The 18,808-nt window shown below is 43.2% G+C and overlaps 1 protein-coding gene across 1 annotated transcript in view; it reads right to left on the bottom strand.

Annotated features, from left to right (window-relative positions):
• LOC138672241 (protocadherin-9-like) overlaps positions 1-13,402 on the bottom strand; it is a 2,050,018-nt gene extending 2,036,616 nt beyond the window's left edge. Inside the window, exon 1 of the mRNA XM_069760219.1 lies at positions 13,256-13,402. The gene's annotated coding sequence lies outside the window, so the exon portion shown is untranslated. The remainder of the gene's footprint in view (positions 1-13,255) is intronic.
• Positions 13,403-18,808: the final 5,406 nt, after the last annotated feature.

The raw sequence follows: 18,808 nt of genomic DNA, 5'->3' as shown, positions 1-18,808 counted from the left end.
ATGGCAGATGTCAGTGGGATTACTCTCAAGTCTCTCGTAGCCCATGTCTGCATTCAACAGTGCATAGCACATCTCTTTATACTGGGGAACATCCATAACCACCACGTTCCCCCCTTTATCCGAGGGTTTTATAATTCTATCGTGGTCTTTCTCGAGTTCACGTAGACTTGTCATTTCTGCCTTTGTGAGATTATATGCACATCTCTTTTTTGTTTTATCAAGTTGCATGATCTCACTCGTGACCAAGTTAACGAAAACGTCAACTGCACTCAAATCATTGGTTGGAGGTGGCATCTGTTTGCTTCTATTTTTCAAATCGGTAAATGGCCCCTCCCCTGCATCATTCGGGTTGGGGTCGCTCAAGTGGAAAAGGAATCTTACATCTCCCAATAAGCCCTCATCAATACCCAGCTCATTGCAACACTTTTTGTCCTCATTGGCGAAGTGTTTTTTCCACTTCAGCCGACGAGCAAACAAGTTAAGGTCTTTGATCGCTTCGAAACTGTCAAAATCAGTGGTTGGAACAAATGACATGCCTTTGCTCAAAACCGCCATCTGCTCCTCACTCAGGGGTCTAGATGACAGGTTTATGACCTCGCTTTTCACATGGGGTTTCAGGGATTGAACCTGTTCCTGAGCGGGTAGCCTGAATCTAAAAAACGCTCACCTCCTGGTGAGCCCCTACCTGCTCCTCTACCTCCACGTCCAGCTCCCCTCCCCCTAGGCTTTCCCCGCGTGTTCTTAAACCTTACTTCTGTATCGGAGACCTCTGCTTCCGATGACGAGATATCCGTCTCCTGAGGTCTGAAGGGAACATATGCTGGCAGACCATATATGGACAACAGACATCAGTTACAGGTACATGTGTAGCCAAACAAAAGAGGGGGTAGAGGGAAAGGGGAACAAGGACAGGAATGGAAAAGGGAAAAAGGAAAAAAGGGAAAAAGACTATTATTCGTGTATTATTGAGTAAACAACAAAGTTAATTCCGCGGAGCCCATGTCCATATAGCTGCGCTGGATCCATAGCACTACATTCAGGGCTCCTGCAGTGCTACACAATATTGCAAGATGCAAGTGATCATCCCCTTTATTCACTGTTCGATCAGCCAGCAATCCATTTGGTACAGGATAAACACAACAGAATGGGTTAGGAAAGTGAAAATAAAAACTGCAAAAAGAAAAATACATCAGTAAATAAAACTGCAAGCAACAATTAAAAATTAAAAAAGGAAAAATGAGGAAAAATAATATAAAACACACTCTAGCTCAATTAGAATGCCAATGGATAGTAACACTAGGGACCATGACCCCGCATGACATTAACGAAAAATTGTCTTTTGTTCCTTTTTGTGCAGCACTCGTCACTCTGTGCTTTTCCTCATTTTTCCTTTTTTAATTTTTAATTGTTGTTTGCGGTTTTATTTACTGATGTCTTTTTCTTTTTTGCAGTTTTTATTTTCACTTTCCTAACCCATTCTGGTGTGTTTATCCTGTGCCAAATGGATTGCTGGCTGACCGAAGAGTGAATAAAGAGGATGATCACTTGCATCTTGCAATATTGTGTCCTGAATGTAGCGCTATGGCTCCAGCACAGCGATGTGGACATAGGTTTCGCGGAATTAATTGTTTATTCAATTATATACAGATAATAGTATTTTCCCCTTTTTTCCTTTTTCCCTTCCTGTCCTTGTTCCCCTTTCCCTCTCCCCCCTCTTTTGTATGGCTACACATGTACCTGTAACTGATGTCTGTTGTCCATATACGGTCTGCCAGCATATGTTCCCTGTTCCAAAATGTCCGCGGCACTGGTGCGCATGCGGGATGGGTCTTCTTCCTGTTTGCATTCCAGAAGGCATCTGCAACAGCAACGCACTGACCTATGACGTCACAGGATCTTTTTCCATCTCTGCGCCGCTGTTATTGCCGGAAGGAGCTTGATACCGGCTAGGAGACCCACCCCCATGTGCCGCATGAACTGAGAACACAGATGTGGAGGGGATATATAAGACCCAAGACTGGCAATAAGCAACACAGCCCCCGAGGAAGCTCAGCACGTGAAACGAGCGTCGGGGCTCGTGGTGTACTAACCAGCAAAGAACCACACAGGGGTAAGCAACACTGATGGCACATGTTCACTAATGTGTGTTTTTCCAACTCAATCGGGCTGCGTGCAATATGGTAGGGAAGTCATATGGTGGATTAGCTAGTTGTTTGCTATTAGAACCGTATTATGGTCATTATGAGCTATCTTACCCACCCATAATTAGTCTTGCATACCCCATTTAACTCTGTATGACACTATGTGCTGTATAGTGGTGCACCTGTACATTTGTTAATGTGGGTTTATTTGCTGGTTTTGTCCATTGTCTCATTGACCCTCATTATATAATTATGCAATTATTGTTGTCTTTATTATATTGTATCATGTCAATAAAGTTAAATCTTTTAAACGAAATTGGTGACGTTATGTTTATTATGGGGAATTATGCTTTTGATAAGCTTATAGGAGTACAGTAGTATGGGAGTTTGCCCTTCCTTTTTCCCTCTAAGTGCCATGGGCACGTATTGTAGAAGGTCATTTTTTGTCAAAGTGTATAAGGATCAGTGCAGAAGTAATACACCTTTTCAATGTGTCAAATGCCTCCCTGCCAGGACTGGACTACTTGGGGAAGTCCATCCCCTTCTTGGTCATATCTGTAAGAGGTTTGGTTACTACCGAAAAGTTCTTTAAGAATTTACTGTAATAGTTGGCGAAACCCAAATCCTCTTGACGATCCCAATCCATATGTAATCACAGAAAAAAAATAGCCTTTGGGGTCCAATTTAATGACAAAAAATTCACAGAAAAACCCCAGTGAAAATATACATATACAGGCACTATATCAAGAGGGGACCTGCCCTATTGTGCTGAGGACTATATCAATGTGTATCATCTAAAGATAAGCTAAGTAGTCCCATGTGATGTATTTATTTACTCCTGATGAACCTCATGTTTAGAAGGGAATCATGTTGAGTTGTGAACATACTTATGAGTTTTTTGTTGTGGAAGTACCAGTGGCTAGTTTTGGTTATGGGTATAATCATTGGATATCTGAGAAATCATATTAAATAGATTATTTATTTTGGAGATTTGTCTGGGGGTGTTAGGGGTCGAGTTCCCGCTTCTGCACAGGGGGAATCTCGAGCCACCTCCGCTGCAGTCTCCCATTCTTGTCCAGCCGCAGTGGAGTCTGCTCAGCAAGGACGTCGGTCCCAGCATCTTGCTCATTCTCACTCTGTTCTGAGAGGTACTGCTGCTTCTCCAGTCTCTGCTATTAAAGTCTGTGCTGGTCAGCAGCGAGCGGACTTCTCTGGGACTAAGTCCTTGTCTGCATGTACTGAGCATGCCCAGCGTAAGGTCTCCCGTTGGAGATCGAGGGTCATGTGCTCAGGCTCTGCAGCACATTCCATTGGTCCTCTTGGCAGGTCCTAGAAGGGCAAAAGTGCTGTGGCCACTTCCTGTGCTGCTGCTATATAAACTGCGCATGACCGCACGGCCATGCGCTAGTATTGTCAAACAATTGCTAATGTGTGTATGTTGTGAGAGCAAGTCGTCCTTGGATACCCCTACCCTATAGTATGACTGTTCGCGGAAGGTGTATGGCTGCTACCTAGCGCCTGACTTATCCTACAGCACTAGTCACACATTATAGCGTCCAGTTGCTGTGACCGCCAGTATGGCGCCGTGCACTTCCTCTGTGCTTTCCTTACCCAAGCCTGGGTGGTTAGTGGCGTTCGTCAGTGCGGCACTGCATGCTCTTCTGTTTCATTTCACACCCAGTTGCAGTGTTGCGCCAGCAAGGGTCTAATCGGACTTCAATCCCAGTTGGGGTTGAGTTCGCTGACTACTTGCTCGCGCTTTAGGTGTGGTACCGCGGTCCTGTGCCTTAACAGGATTGCTTCTTTCACGCTGGGTGAGGTTAACCCACGCGTGTATACTCTAGTGTACCGCCATATAGTCTGCTAATTGCTAGCAGCAGGTTTTCACCTGCACGGTGGACCCCGGACTGCGAACGCATCTATACCATCTGTCTTGGTGCGTTCCGCCAGTCCTAACAGAATACTAGCGCCAGGGTCTGGCTAGTAAAATGGCGGACGACCAGCGTTTACAGCGGTACATCCAGCAGCTGGAGGGAAGGTTGGCGGCTCTTGAGCATTCAACCTCAGCTGTGGATGTTACTGCTGTCGCTGTTCAGGCTGCAAGTGTGGCTGCAGCTACCTTGTCCACTGCCGCTCCTGTACCGACGCTATTTCGCCTCCCGCTACCAGAGAAATTTTCTGGTGACAGTAAGTCCTGTAGGGGTTTCGTGAGTCAGTGCTCAATACATCTCAAGCTTCTGGCCTCTCGTTTCCCTACAGAGCGGGCTAAGGTGGGCTTTTTTAATTTCCTTATTGTTGGACAGGGCGTTGCAGTGGGCTACGCCGCTGTGGGAGCGTGGCGATCATGTGGTGCAGAGTGCTCCGTTATTCCTGAGCACTCTGAAACAGGTCTTTCTAGGACCTCGTGTCACCCATGACACGGCGCTCCAACTGTTGGCACTGACTCAGGGCTCGTCCTGGGTCAGCCTTTTTGCCGTCCATTTCCGCACTCTGGCATCTGAGCTGGAGTGGTCGGATAAAGCCCTTATCCCTATATTTTGGAGGGGGCTGGCTGACCACGTTAAGTATGCTCTGGCCACTAGGGAGATTCCCGCCACACTGGAGGAGTTAATAGCAGTATCTACTCGCATTGACCTCCGTTTTCATGAGCGGAGGTTAGAGCGAGCCCAGTGTAGGCAGAGGTTTCGGCTGGCTCCCACCTTCGCCAAACCTTTGGAATCTCCAGTCCAGGCTCCTGAGTTCCAGGAACCTAAGGTGGTGTCACGAGCGGGATCTAAGTCCCAGACCGCTCGTGCACTCCAGGGTTGCCATGTTTGCCAACAGTCAGGACATCTTGCCACCAGATGTCATCAGCGGTCGAGGAAACGTCAGCGTCTAGTGATAGTAGGTGGAGGTGCACTAGACACTGCGACGTTGGCTCCAAATTGTCCTTTAAGGGGACAATTACCTTTGGCTCATCCTCCCACTCGGTAGACCTCTGCGTGGATTCTGGGGCGGAGGGCAATGTTATGTCTTCTGCCTTCGCCCAACGTCACGCAATACCCCTGGTTATGCTATCTCAACCAGTAACGGTATGAGTGGTGAATGGGTCGACACTCCCCGCACAGATAAAACATCAGACCATCCCTGTTACTCTGTCCCTGTCGCCATCCCATCAGGAGATTATTTCTCTGCTCGTCATTCCTGAGGGTATTGATGAGGTCCTGTTGGGGATACCTTGGCTACGGTACCACTCTCCTCACATCGAGTGGTCCTCAGGCAGAATTCTGGGATGGGGTGAATCATGTGGGGGTAGGTGTCACCGAGAGTGCGTTCAGGTTGCTATTACTGAGGTACCCGCAGATCTATCTTCTCTCCCCAAGCAATATTGGTCTTACGCAGACGTGTTCTCCAAGAAGGCGGCGGAGACCCTTCCGCCCCATCGCCCCTATGACTGTCCTATCGATCTCTTGCCTGGTGCGGAGCCTCCCTGGGGTCGAGTTTATCCATTATCTCTCCCGGAGACGGAGGCCATGTCTCAGTACATTCAAGAGAATCTGGCAAGAGGGTTTATCAGGAAGTCAGTGTCACCTGCTGGGGCAGGGTTCTTCTTCGTGCAGAAGAAGAATGGGGAGCTACGTCCATGCATAGACTACAGGGGTCTTAACGCTATCACCGTTAAGAACAAGTATCCTTTGCCCTTGATATCTGAGCTCTTCGATAGGCTTCGGGGAGCAAGGGTATTTACTAAATTAGATCTGCGGGGTGCTTACAACCTGATTCGCATCCGTGAGGGGGACGAATGGAAAACGGCGTTTAACACCAGAGATGGGCACTATGAGTATCTGGTGATGCCCTTCGGGCTCTGTAATGCCCCAGCCATTTTTCAAGACTTTGTCAACGACATCTTCCGGGATATGCTTTCCACCTCAGTTGTAGTCTATCTGGATGATATTCTCATCTTTTCTCCAGATATTGACTCCCACCGGAGAGATGTTGGCAGAGTCTTCGACCTCCTACGGGCAAACTCTCTTTACGCTAAGTTGGAGAAGTGTATGTTTGAGCAGGAGTCTTTGCCGTTCCTGGGCTATATCATCTCCGCCCAGGGATTGGCTATGGATCCTGCCAAACTACAGGCTGTGATGGACTGGCAAGAGCCCCATTCTCTTAAAGCGGTGCAGCGCTTTATGGGGTTCATTAACTATTACCGCCAGTTCATTCCCCACTTCTCAATTCTGGTAGCTCCCTTGGTAGCCCTCACCAAGAAGGGAGCGAATCCTAAATTGTGGTCGTAAGAGGTCTCCAAGGCCTTCACTTCTATTAAGTCCCACTTTGCTAGCGCTCCCATCTTACATCGTCCCGATGTGGATAAGCCATTCCTAATGGAGGTGGATGCCTCGTCCGTTGGTGCTGGAGCAGTCCTCTACCAGAAGGATGCTCAAGGTCGGAAGCATCCATGCTTCTTCTTCTCTAAGACTTTCTCGCCAGCGGAGAGAAACTACTCCATCGGGGATAGGGAGCTGCTAGCAATGAAGTTGGCCTTTTCAGAGTGGAGACATCTTCTGGAAAGTGCGCGGTTTCCCTTCCAGGTTTACACTGACCACAAAAATTTGGTCTACTTACAGACAGCCCAGCGGCTAAATTCTCGCCAAGCCAGATGGTCCTTGTTCTTTTCCCGGTTCCACTTTTCTCTTCATTTTCTCGCCGGGGAGAAGAATATTCGTGCTGATGCTCTCTCTCGCTCCCTTATGTCAACTGAAGAGGAGGAAGAGGAGCCTCGGCTTATTGTTCCCTCTGAGAGCCTGAGAACCGTAGCACCAGTTTCGCTTGAGTCTGTGCCTCCGGGCAAGACTTTTGTGCCCATTAATTTGCGACCGGAGGTTCTCTCTTGGGCTCATTCGTCCAGAGTGGGTGGACACTTTGGGACAAAGAGGACATCTGAGCTACTGGCGAGGACGTACTGGTGGCCGCATATGGTCCGGGATGTCAGGGATTATATTCTGGCGTGTGTCTCCTGCGCCAAAAATAAATCTCCGCGTCAAAGGCCAGCTGGGTTGCTCTATCCCTTGCCGGTGGCAGATAGGCCCTGGGAGATGGTCGGGATGGACTTTGTCGTGGGTTTGCCCAAGTCTCGCGGCTGTACCATCATTTGGGTCATCACCGATCATTTCTCGAAAATGGTGCATTTGGTGCCGCTACCACGGTTACCTTCTGCACGGGCCTTGGCTGCGTTGTTCATTAAGCACATCTTCCGCCTACATGGTATGCCTGACAAAATTGTCAGTGACCGGGGTCCCCAGTTTGCATCTCGGTTCTGGAGAGAGCTGTGTCGTCTTCTCAGTATTGAGTTGAATCTCTCTTCCGCTTATCACCCCGAGACGAATATGTTGGTAGAGAGGGCCAACCAGATATTGGTCACATACCTGCGACATTTTGTTTCAGCCAGGCAGGATGACTGGGCATCCTTGCTATCATTGGCAGAGTTTGCGCTGAACAACGCCGTAGCCGACTCCACTGGACAAACCCCATTCCTCCTCAACTATGGTCAGCATCCACGGGTACCTGTGCCTATGCCCGTGTCTTCCGCAGACTCCAGGGTGGCAAACTGGGCTGTGGAGGCACGGGATATTTGGGACCGCACTCAGGATGCCATTCGGGCCTCTAAGGAGAGAATGAGGTCCTCCGCCGATGCTCATCGGTGCCCCGCCCCGTCCTTTGCTCCTGGCGACTTGGTGTGGCTCTCCGCCCGTAACATCAGGCTGCGAGTTGAGTCCACTAAATTTGCTCCTCGCTACTTGGGTCCCTTCAAGGTCCTCGAACAGGTTAATCCTGTGGTCTACCGTCTGGCCCTTCCTCCACGCTTTGGTATCACCGACACCATTCATGTGTCCCTCCTTAAGCCCGTATACATGTCTCGGTTTTCTGAGTCATCTGCCGGGACATCGGGTTCGTCTACGGACGATTTCGAGGTGAACGCTATCTTGGGGTGCAAGGTGGTACGTGGCAAAAAATTTTTTTTGGTGGACTGGAAGGGTTACGGCCCTGAGGATAGGTCCTGGGAGCCTGCTGAGCACATTCGGGCTCCGCAGCTCATTGCTGCCTTCGAACGTAGCGAGGCCCAAGGAGGGGGGCCCTAGGAGGGGGGGTAATGTTAGGGGTCGAGTTCCCGCTTCTGCACAGGGGGAATCTCGAGCCACCTCCGCTGCGGTCTCCCATTCTTGTCCAGCCGCAGTGGAGTCTGCTCAGCAAGGACGTCGGTCCCAGCGTCTTGCTCATTCTCACTCTGTTCTGAGAGTTACTGCTGCTTCTCCAGTCTCTGCTATTAAAGTCTGTGCTGGTCAGCAGCGAGCGGACTTCTCTGGGACTAAGTCCTTGTCTGCACGTACTGAGCATGCCCAGCGTAAGGTCTCCCGTTGGAGATCGAGGGTCATGTGCTCAGGCTCTGCAGCACATTCCATTGGTCCTCTTGGCAGGTCCTAGAAGGGCAAAAGTGCTGTGGCCACTTCCTGTGCTGCTGCTATATAAACTGCGCATGACCGCACGGCCATGCGCTAGTATTGTCAAACAATTGCTAATGTGTGTATGTTGTGAGTGCAAGTCGTCCTTGGATACCCCTACCCTATAGTATGACTGTTCGCGGAAGGTGTATGGCTGCTACCCAGCGCCCGACTTATCCTACAGCACTAGTCACATATTATAGCGTCCAGTTGCTGTGACCGCCAGTACGGCGCCGTGCACTTCCTCTGTGCTTTCCTTACCCAAGCCTGGGTGGTTAGTGGCGTTCGTCAGTGCGGCACTGCATGCTCTTCTGTTTTATTTCACACTCAGTTGCGGTGTTGCGCCAGCAAGGGTCTAATCGGACTTCAATCCCAGTTGGGGTTGAGTTCGCTGACTACTTGCTCGCGCTTTAGGTGTGGTACCGCGGTCCTGTGCCTTAACAGGATTGCTTCTTTCACGCTGGGTGAGGTTAACCCACGCGTGTATACTCTAGTGTACCGCCATATAGTCTGCTAATTGCTAGCAGCAGGTTTTCACCTGCACGGTGGACCCCGGACTGCGAACGCATCTATACCATCTGTCTTGGTGCGTTCCGCCAGTCCTAACAGGGGGTATCTCTACTCCTGAGCTGTGTATGAATGGACACTTGGGAGACCCATATAGTAAGAACTTTTGGAAAATTCCAGCAGTACTGTAACCATTTTTGCATATTGAGCACTAAATCACCTTATATTGGAAGAAGTCCTCAAACTTACAAGATTAGGGATATATTGGGGACAGCCGTCGAGGAGCGGGGGAGCCATGTATGCAAAATAATAGGGTGCCAACAGGTAGGGTCATAGCAGGGACAGCCTATTATTGGCCCCTAGTTATAAGAGACTCTATTTATATCATTGGGCACACCACATGCATGCAATTAGTTATCTCTATTCCACCCCATAGGGTTATATAGGGGTATAAGGGACAGATGACAGTGAGCAGGGGCACCATCTGCGTATAGGGTGCCAACCTCTGCTGATAGGTAGGGTGCATATAGTGCAGTACAGGGTCAGGCATCTCCTTGGCCTTTTCTATTGTATGTATTTTAAAATGGTGATGGTTTTGAATAATGCACTGATTAAGATTTTTTAGAAATTATTTAATAAGGGATACATTTTAATATTTCATACGATCCCAATCCAATACCGCCTGGATCCATGCAAAAATGGGGGAAGACAATACATATTGAAGGAAAGGGAGCTCCTCAACCAAGAACATACACTTTTTGGGTTTGACATGCAATTTATTGTCGTGGAAAATGTGTAAGACCTGCCTGACATGTCCCTGTGACTCTAGGTCAGGTGAATAAATAGAAATATCAACCAGGTAGATAACAACACACTTGCCTATCAGGTAACTAAAGATGTCATTACTTTCAGTGCTGAAAGATGGCAGGCGCATTTGTCAACCCAAAAGGCATCACCAGATTCTCATAGTGTCTTTCAGGCATATTGAACGCAGTCTTCCACTCATCCCCCTCTTTAATGCATTTGTGGTTATATGCCCCCTGAGGTCCATCTTAGAGAACCATTTTGCCCCTACAATTTGATTAAGGACTCAGGGATAAGGGCATGCAGATACAGATCACGTACAGTGATCTCATTGAGTTCCCGGAAATCCAGGCAAGGACGTAACCCACTCTCTTTTTTTCTTAAAAAAAGAACCCAGCAGCAGTGGGAGATGAGGATAATCTGAAATGATCCCTAACCAGACTATCGGTAATATAGTCGCTTCTTACACCTCTGAACTGGACTTTTGGACCACTCTTCTTTGCAAATTGCTCCAGGTCTCTCATATTTGAAGGTGCATTCTCAAAACACCAATTTTTAGATCTCTCCACAGGTGTTCATTGGGATTTAGATCTAGTCTTCTTGCTGGCCACTTCCGAACTTCTTGAAGTATGTTTGGGGTCATTGTCCTGCTGGGAGACCCATGACGTAGGATGCAAACCCAGATTTCATACACTGGGAACTGCATTATAACCCAAAATCCATTGGTAATCTTCAGATTTCATTATTCCTTTCACACAGTCAAGGCACCCAGTGTCAAAGGTAGCAAAACAACAAGACATTTTTGAACCACAACCATACTTTGCTTTAAGCACTGTGTTCTTTTCTTAATAGGTCTCATTCCATTTTATGTACAGAGTAGAATGATTTACTTAACCAAAAAGTTAGATCATGGTCTCATGTGTCCACAAGATATTTTCCCAGAAGGATTGTTTTTATCAAATTGCAATCTTGCTTTTTTATGTCTCTGTCAGCAGTGAGGTTCTCCTGGGTATCTTGCCAAAGCAAATTTCATATGAATTTTAACTGATACGTTACACTGACAGTGATGCACCTTGAGTCTACAAGACAGCTTAAATTTCTTTGGAACTTGATTGAGGCTGGTTATTCAGCTATGCTGGGCTATGCTGTGGTCATCTGGGCTATGCTGTGCTGCAGCTTTTCATCAAATTTTCTCTGTCTTCTTCACTTAGTGAGATTAGCTACAATGCAAAGATTGTGTCAATTTATTTCCTTTTCATCTGGTTTATGGTGTGATTTTCATATTGTCCACACCTGTTACTAGCCACTGGTAAATTTGAATAAGCGTAACATGCTTGAAACAAAGTTGCTACCCACAATTTTTGAAATTTTTTTTTATTTTTGGCCTTTTGTGTGAAATTATGTGCAATCTGCCCTTTTTTTCTCAGTTTTTTGTGTTGTTCAAATACACACAAAGGACATAAACTTGTGTATAACAAAATGTGTAATTGCAATACTTTACTGGGAGATATACTTCATTTTCTGGAACAATTTCAAGGGTGCCAACACATTTAGACATGGCTGCATGTTCCTGTGCTTCAACAGATGTGAAACCTATGTTTAAAAACCTTTTTTAATACTTCCATATAAACAAAGAGTTTAAAATACCGTTATAGATGCAGAAGAGGAGTCGACGATAATGTCCAATGAGAGAAGTTCTACAAGCACATGATAAGATTACCAGAAATTCAAATCTCTTTTGCCAAAGATGGATATAGGGGTCACAATCTACATTAGTTTTTATTTGGAGTGTCTGATAAAATGTGGTAGGAACTTACAACGTCTTCCAGATGTTGTCCTTGATGGCACGGAACCCATGACCCAGCACTGAAAAGCAACATTTCTGAACACTGAGCTAGTGTGCTTATAAAATCTTATTTGTGATTTCAATTTTTAGAAGCCAAGATACCTCTAGATGCCTGGTCTGTGATGACCTGTTTTGTCTGTCACAGAATTGTGAGTATCACAAAGGATTTTATTTCCAAAGATAGACAACTTCCACCACTTATCTTTAGTCAAGAGAAGGACACATATCTACATCATTATTATATACTTTGAAAACTTCACTTTGTCTTTGATAACTCCCATCTGTTATGTAACACAATTAGCTTACATGAAATGTTTTTTTTCTGATTAGCTTCTTGTAGAACATCTTTAATATTTCAGTATACTTCACATTTCTCCAATTCAGCTTGTATTCCATAGTTACATACATTTATAGTGTTGAGCATTGAACACACAATGGCACATCGTGCATGGAAACATGGTTTGATAGGAATAAATACTGCACAGAAAATGTTACTTTACATTTAATAGTTAGGAGGTTTATATCTCTGAGAAATTTCAGTATATATCTGTATTTTACCATTTGCTTACTCCAAAGTAAACCCTTCTGATACAATACTGACTGGCTGCCACATAACTGTTAAATACTGCACCATATTAAGAGGCAATTATGCATTGCCTAAACTAAGTTACAATGCTTTATGAAAAGTGTTATCTATAATGGCTTACATTTTATCCTTAGAACATTTTTTGCAGCTTTACTTTATGTGATAAAAAACTAATGTGATAATGTAAAATTATTTCCTTATATCAGAAAACATCGTGCAGGGAAGGAGATTTTGTAAATTTTATGCAATGATAATGTAAGCTGTAAAATGGCTCTTAAAAAAGAAGATATTCCCATGAATCAGCTTTTAGAACAGTTCTAAATATGTAGAAAGGTAATATGTTCACGATACAGTGAGATTTGCATATTTATCCTCATAATATGGAATGTAGGCATTAGAATTCTATGTAAAATTTTTCAACTTAAAGCTGTATGTAATAGATGAGCAAACCAACTTATCAATTTTATTAGCATAGGAGTAAGTATAGGTAGATAGGAAAACTGTACTTGTTGAAAGCAACCAATTAGATTGCTATATGTCAAGAATAAGAACTAGAATCAAGTTACTATTGGCAACTTTTCTAGTTTTTCTCTTGCACTAGTTTTTATAAATCTTACCAATTGCTGTGTAATGTTCTGCATTACATAGCAAGCATCACAAATATATGTATTTATGTGGATATAGAGTTCCCCTTGCGGCTTTTGGCATCTACACTACAGTATTTAATTGGAATACAAAGTACTAATTCTGGGTACTACACTGACTAGAAATGTAAATTCAGAGACTCCAATAAAGTATATAATTTAGAGTTCAATGGTCAGACCAGCACTTTCCAGGATTCTTTAGAAAATATAAGATTCATATAATACAAAAAGGAATAATGCAATAAACTTACCCGAACAGAAAAAACGAGGGTCGGTGAAAAGGTGTCAGCGCCTAGTGTTGGAGCCGCATCGGTTCTATAAATGACTTTTCCATAGTCGTTGGGAGCGTGCAAGAACGTCGCAGTACAAGCGAGGCAGTTGCATTGTACAGTGGTGCCACCCTGCAAGTTAAAGATGATGAGTAAAATATACTTACTTTTCATTCACTGCCAATTGGCTGTCATTCCATTTCTATGCAAACTATAAGCTTATCAAACATCCTCCAATATGAGATACTTCTCATCCAAACATGTCATTCATACAACAGAATCTACACAGTGCTACGGTAATAGTAAAATCACAGCAATAAAAATAGCAATGAAATCAAAATCCATTTATTAGAAAATATGCTGTTTTTCAAGCTTAGGATGACTGCAGTGGTATGTCTGATTATATAGTTCTATGTATTGCTTATTGTTAAGCCGCAACAATTTATGAAATAATAACACAAAAATGACAGACAGCTAAATACACCGAATGTAAAGCAGAAGCTATTGATAGTTGCCTTATGCTACAATGGGGAAATACTGGTATTAAAGAAGATGACAGAAAACAGAGGAAGGAAGTAGGAGGAGAAACAGAAAGACATAAAAACGTTATTTCTTTTACAAAGAATGAGTTGCATTATAAATGTGTTAATGGAAAATTGTAACTATTGAATGATGGATATATCATTTTATACAGGAAAAGAATATAATAGAAGTTACCCAATTTTTTTTTTTTCATTTAGTCAGAAAATGAGGCAATTTCCAATCCCCACAGTGTCAGTTTCCTACGGTCATTTGTAGTATTATGCATAAATTGTTATTCATTTTGCTTGATTTTCTACTTGAATGTATTTTTGCAAACAATTTGAAAAACTTTTAACCACAGCAGGATAAAAGCCAGATATTGTCATTAACCAAATCAAACTATGTCTGTTATAAGCCAAAAAAAAAAACAAATTTTGACAATATCCAAGACAAAGACATAGATTCCCCGTGAGTATTTTAAAAAATGTAGCACTCCATATCAGACAAGGATGACAATGAAAAACCATCTAATTACGCACTTCAATGCATTGATAGTGATACGACTAAGGACCATATAGGCTTGAAATACTTAATCAGATGCTCTTTTTTTATATAGTTTGTTCTTAAGAAGATTAAGTAAATAATACATGTTTTAGAATATCTTGCATGCTGCCAAAATCCCTTTTATGTCAATGCTGGTTTTGCTATTGACTGTTTAGTCCATGTTAACACAATGAACCGACTAATTTTCTGCCTGTTTATGTCAGTATTAGGGTTCAAACTCATCTTCATTTAAAATGAATCAGTGCAATCCGATAATAAATCAGATAGCAGTCTGACTAGTATTAATCAATGATTCTGTGTTCATCTAAGATTTTTATCTCAGCTCGGGTTGGACTGAAAATTTTTTTACAGCATGCAGTGAGTGCCAACTTATAAACTTATATCTGATGAGACTTGGCAATGCAAGTCAATGGGTGCGATTTTTACGCACCCATCTCATAGGAAACCCGACATTTCATCACCTGAGTACGTATATTCAAAGTATGAACCAGCAGAATAGAATAGATATAGAGAAAGAATAAAAGAAAAAAATGGTGTATGGTCCCCCTTGATTTTCTTAACCAGCTAAGGGAAAACTGACAGCTGGGGGCTGATGTTTATAGTCTGGGAAGGGGGTAAAAAACATGCAGCTACCCAGGATATTAATATCAGCACACAACTGTATGTGTAGTTTTTACTTTTTATTGACAAGGGGAGGGCCCCCCAAAAAAGACATGAGGTCCCCTCTAATTTTAATAACCAGCATATGCTGTGCAGACAGCTGCAGCCTGATATTAATAGCCTAGGAAAGGGCCATGAATATTGGCCTCCTTCCAGACTAACAAGATCAGCCCTCTGCCACCCCAGAAATGACACATCAATTAGATATGCCAATTCTGGCACTTAGCCTCAGCTCATAGCACTTGCCCTCATGCAGTGGCAAGTGGGGTAATATTAATGGGGTTGAAGGCAGCTTTATAAAAGCAGCTGACATTGAACCCAGGGGTTAGAAATGGAGAGGTGTCTATAAGACATGCAGATTGTATACGCATGTCAGGCAGATGTCAAACAAATGCTACTTGTTAAAAATCACACAGTACTCTCTATTTCAAGTGTGTGTTTTGTTAATGTTGATGATTATGGCTTGCAATCAATGAAAACCCAAAAGTCATTATCTCAGTAAATTAGAAAACTTTATAGCACCAGCTTGAAAAATGATTTTAACATCCTATGGCTGTGTGCACATGTTGCGGATTTTTCACATTTTTTTGGTATAGAAATACGCATACATATGCATCCCATTATTTAGAATGCATTCCGCAATTTTTGTGCACATGTTGCTTTTTTTCCGTGAAAAAACACATCGCGGAAAAAAACGCAGCATGTTCATTAATTTTGCGGATTTTTTGTGGATTTCCCACTATATTATTGCATCCCAGAACCTCCAGAAAAAAAACAAAAAAACGCAAAAAAAAGTGCAAAAAACACGAGAAATATGCGCAAAAAAACACGAAAAATCCGCATGCGGATTTATTGCAGAAAATGTCCGGTTTTGTTCAGGAAATTTCTGCAAGAAATCCTGACTTGTGCACATAGCCTAAATGTTCGCCTACTGAAATGTATGTTCAGTAATATAGTAACATAGTTATTAAGGTTGAAGGAAGACTTTATGTCCATATTGTTCAACCCATAGCCTGACCTAATATGCCCTAACATGTTGATCCAGGGGAAGGCAAAAAAAAACCCATGTGGCAAACAGTAAGCTCCACATTGGGGAAAAAAATTTCTTCCCGACTCTACATACATCAATCAGACTAGTTCCCTGGATCAACGCCCTATCAAGGAAACTAGTGTATATAACCTGTAATAGTATGCTTTTCAAGAAAGGCATCCAGTCGTCTCTTAAATTTTAGTAATGAGTCACTCATTACAACATCATACAGCAGAGAGTTCCATAGTCTCGCTGCTCTTACAGTAAAAAATCCACATCTTTGATTATGCTTAATAGAAAGAAAAATGTAGTCAGCTTACCGGTCATCAGAGAAATCACCAGACCTGCCCAGCACGGATCAGGGTGAGCGCCCACCCCAAATGGAAATAAGAGGAGAAATGATCTTGCCGAAGGTGGAGGCGGCTCAAACTTTGTGAAACTTTATTGGACAACTATCACAGTATAACTTTCTTAAAAAAAATCTTTGCATTGCAAACACCTGGCACACCAGTGAGGATGATCAACGCGTTTCAACTATGGAGTCTTACTTATGATCTGAGTAATCTGAGTAAACTGATCATGAGTAAGACTCCATAGTTGAAATGTGCCAGGTGTTTGCTATGCAAAGATTTTTTTGAAGAACGTTATACTGTTACAGTTGTCCAATAAAGTTTCACAAAGTTTGAGCCGCCTCCGCCTTCAGCTGGATCATTTCTCCTCTTGTTTCCATGTGATTATGCTTAGACCTTCTTTCCTCCAGACGTAGAGGATGCCCCCTTGTCCCCATATCATGTCTATGAGTAAAAAGGTAATTAGAAAGGTCTCTGTACTGTCCACTCATATACTTATACATTAAAATAAGACCACCACTTAGCCTTCATTTTTCCAAACTAAATAACCCCAAGTGTAATAACCTGTCTTAGTATTGCAGACCCCCCAGTCCTCTAATAATCTTTGTCACTTTTCTCTGCACCCGCTCTAGTTCAGCTATGTCTTTCTTGTACACCAGAGACCAGAACTGTACACAGTATTCTAAGTGTGGTTGTACAAGTGACTTGTATAGAGGTAAAATTAGGTTCTACTCGTGAGCATCTATGCCTCTTTTAATGCATCTCATTATTTTATTTGCCTTTGTAGCAGCTGCCTGACACTGTCCACTAAATGTGAGTTTGTCGTCCACCCATACCACCCAGGTCTTTTTCATTGATGGCATTGCCCAGTGTTTTACAATTAAGCACATAATTATACATCTTATTTGCTCTACTCAAGTGCATGACCTTACTTTTATCCCCATTAAAGCTCATTTGCCATTGATCAGCCCAAGCTTGAGTAAATGCACTCAATGTTTGGTCGAGGCACCATTTACATCAATTAATGTATCAATGTGGCATGACATGAAGGCAATCAGCCTGTGGCACTGCTGAGGTTTTATGGAAGCCCAGGTTGCTTTGAAAGGAGCCTTCTGCTCATCTGCATTGTTGGGTCTGGTGTCTCTCATCTTCCTCTTGACAATATCCCATAGATTATCTAAGGGGTTAAGTACAGGTGAATTTGCTGGCCAATTAAGCACAGTGATAATGTTGTTTTTAAACTAGGTATTGGTACTTTTGGCAGTGTGGACAGGTGCCAAGTCCTACTGTAGAATGAAATTTCAATCTCCAAAAAGTTTGTCGGCAGAGAGAAACATGACGTGCTCTAAAATTTCCTGGAAGATGACTGCACTGACTTTGGTCTTGATAAAACACAGTGTACCTAAACCAGCAGATGACATGGCTCCCCAAACCATCACTGATATTGGAAACTTCACACTAGACCTCAAGCAGCTTGGATTGTGTAACTCTCCACTCTTCCTCCAGACTCTGGGACCTTGATTTCCAAACTAAATGCTAAATTTACTTTCATCTGAAAACAACACTTTGGACCACTGAGCAACAGTCCAGTTCTTTTTCTCCTTGCCCAAGTAAGATGCTTCTGGCATTGTCTATTGGTCATGAGTGACTTAACACAAGAAATGCTTGTAGCCCATGTCCTTAATACGTCTGTGTGTGGTGGCTCTTGAAGCAATGACTCCAGCACCAGTCCACTCCTTGTGAATCTCCCCAAAATGTTTTTATGTCCTTTTCTTAACAATCCTTTCAAAGCTGTGGTTATCCAATTTCATTGTGCACCTTTTTCTACCACAATTTTTCCTTCCACTCAACTTCCCATTAATATGCTTGGATACACTACTCTGTGAACAGCCAGCTTCTTTATCACTGACCTTTTGTGGCTTACCCTCCATGTGGAGTGTGTCAATGACTGCCTTATGAACATCTGTCAAGTCAGAAGCCAGTGTTCCCCATGATTGTGGAGCCTACTGAAACTGACTAAATTACCTTTTTAAATGATTAGGAAATATTTGCAGGTGTTTTTTGTTAATTATTCTAATTTAATGAAATAATGACTTTTGGGTTTTCATTAACTGCAAGCCATAATCATCAACATTAACAGAAATAAACAATTGAAATAGATCACTCTGTTTATTATAACTCTAATGTATGTAATATACGAGTTTTACTTTTTGCATTAAAGAACTGGAATAAACTAACTTTTTGATCATATTCTAATTTTGTGAGAAGCACCTGTATATACTCAGGGGAAAATAAGTATTTTATACACTGCCGATTTTGCAAGTTTTCCCACCTACAGAAGAATGGAGAGGTATGTAATTTTAATGTTAGGTACATTTCACATGTGAGAGACAAAATCTTAAAAATAAT

Source organism: Ranitomeya imitator, chromosome 3, assembly GCF_032444005.1.
Source record: "Ranitomeya imitator isolate aRanImi1 chromosome 3, aRanImi1.pri, whole genome shotgun sequence".
NCBI classification, from domain to species: Eukaryota; Metazoa; Chordata; class Amphibia; order Anura; family Dendrobatidae; genus Ranitomeya; species Ranitomeya imitator.
The sequence above is the reverse complement of the archived record's forward strand: the minus strand, read 5'-3'. Positions and strand labels throughout refer to the sequence as shown.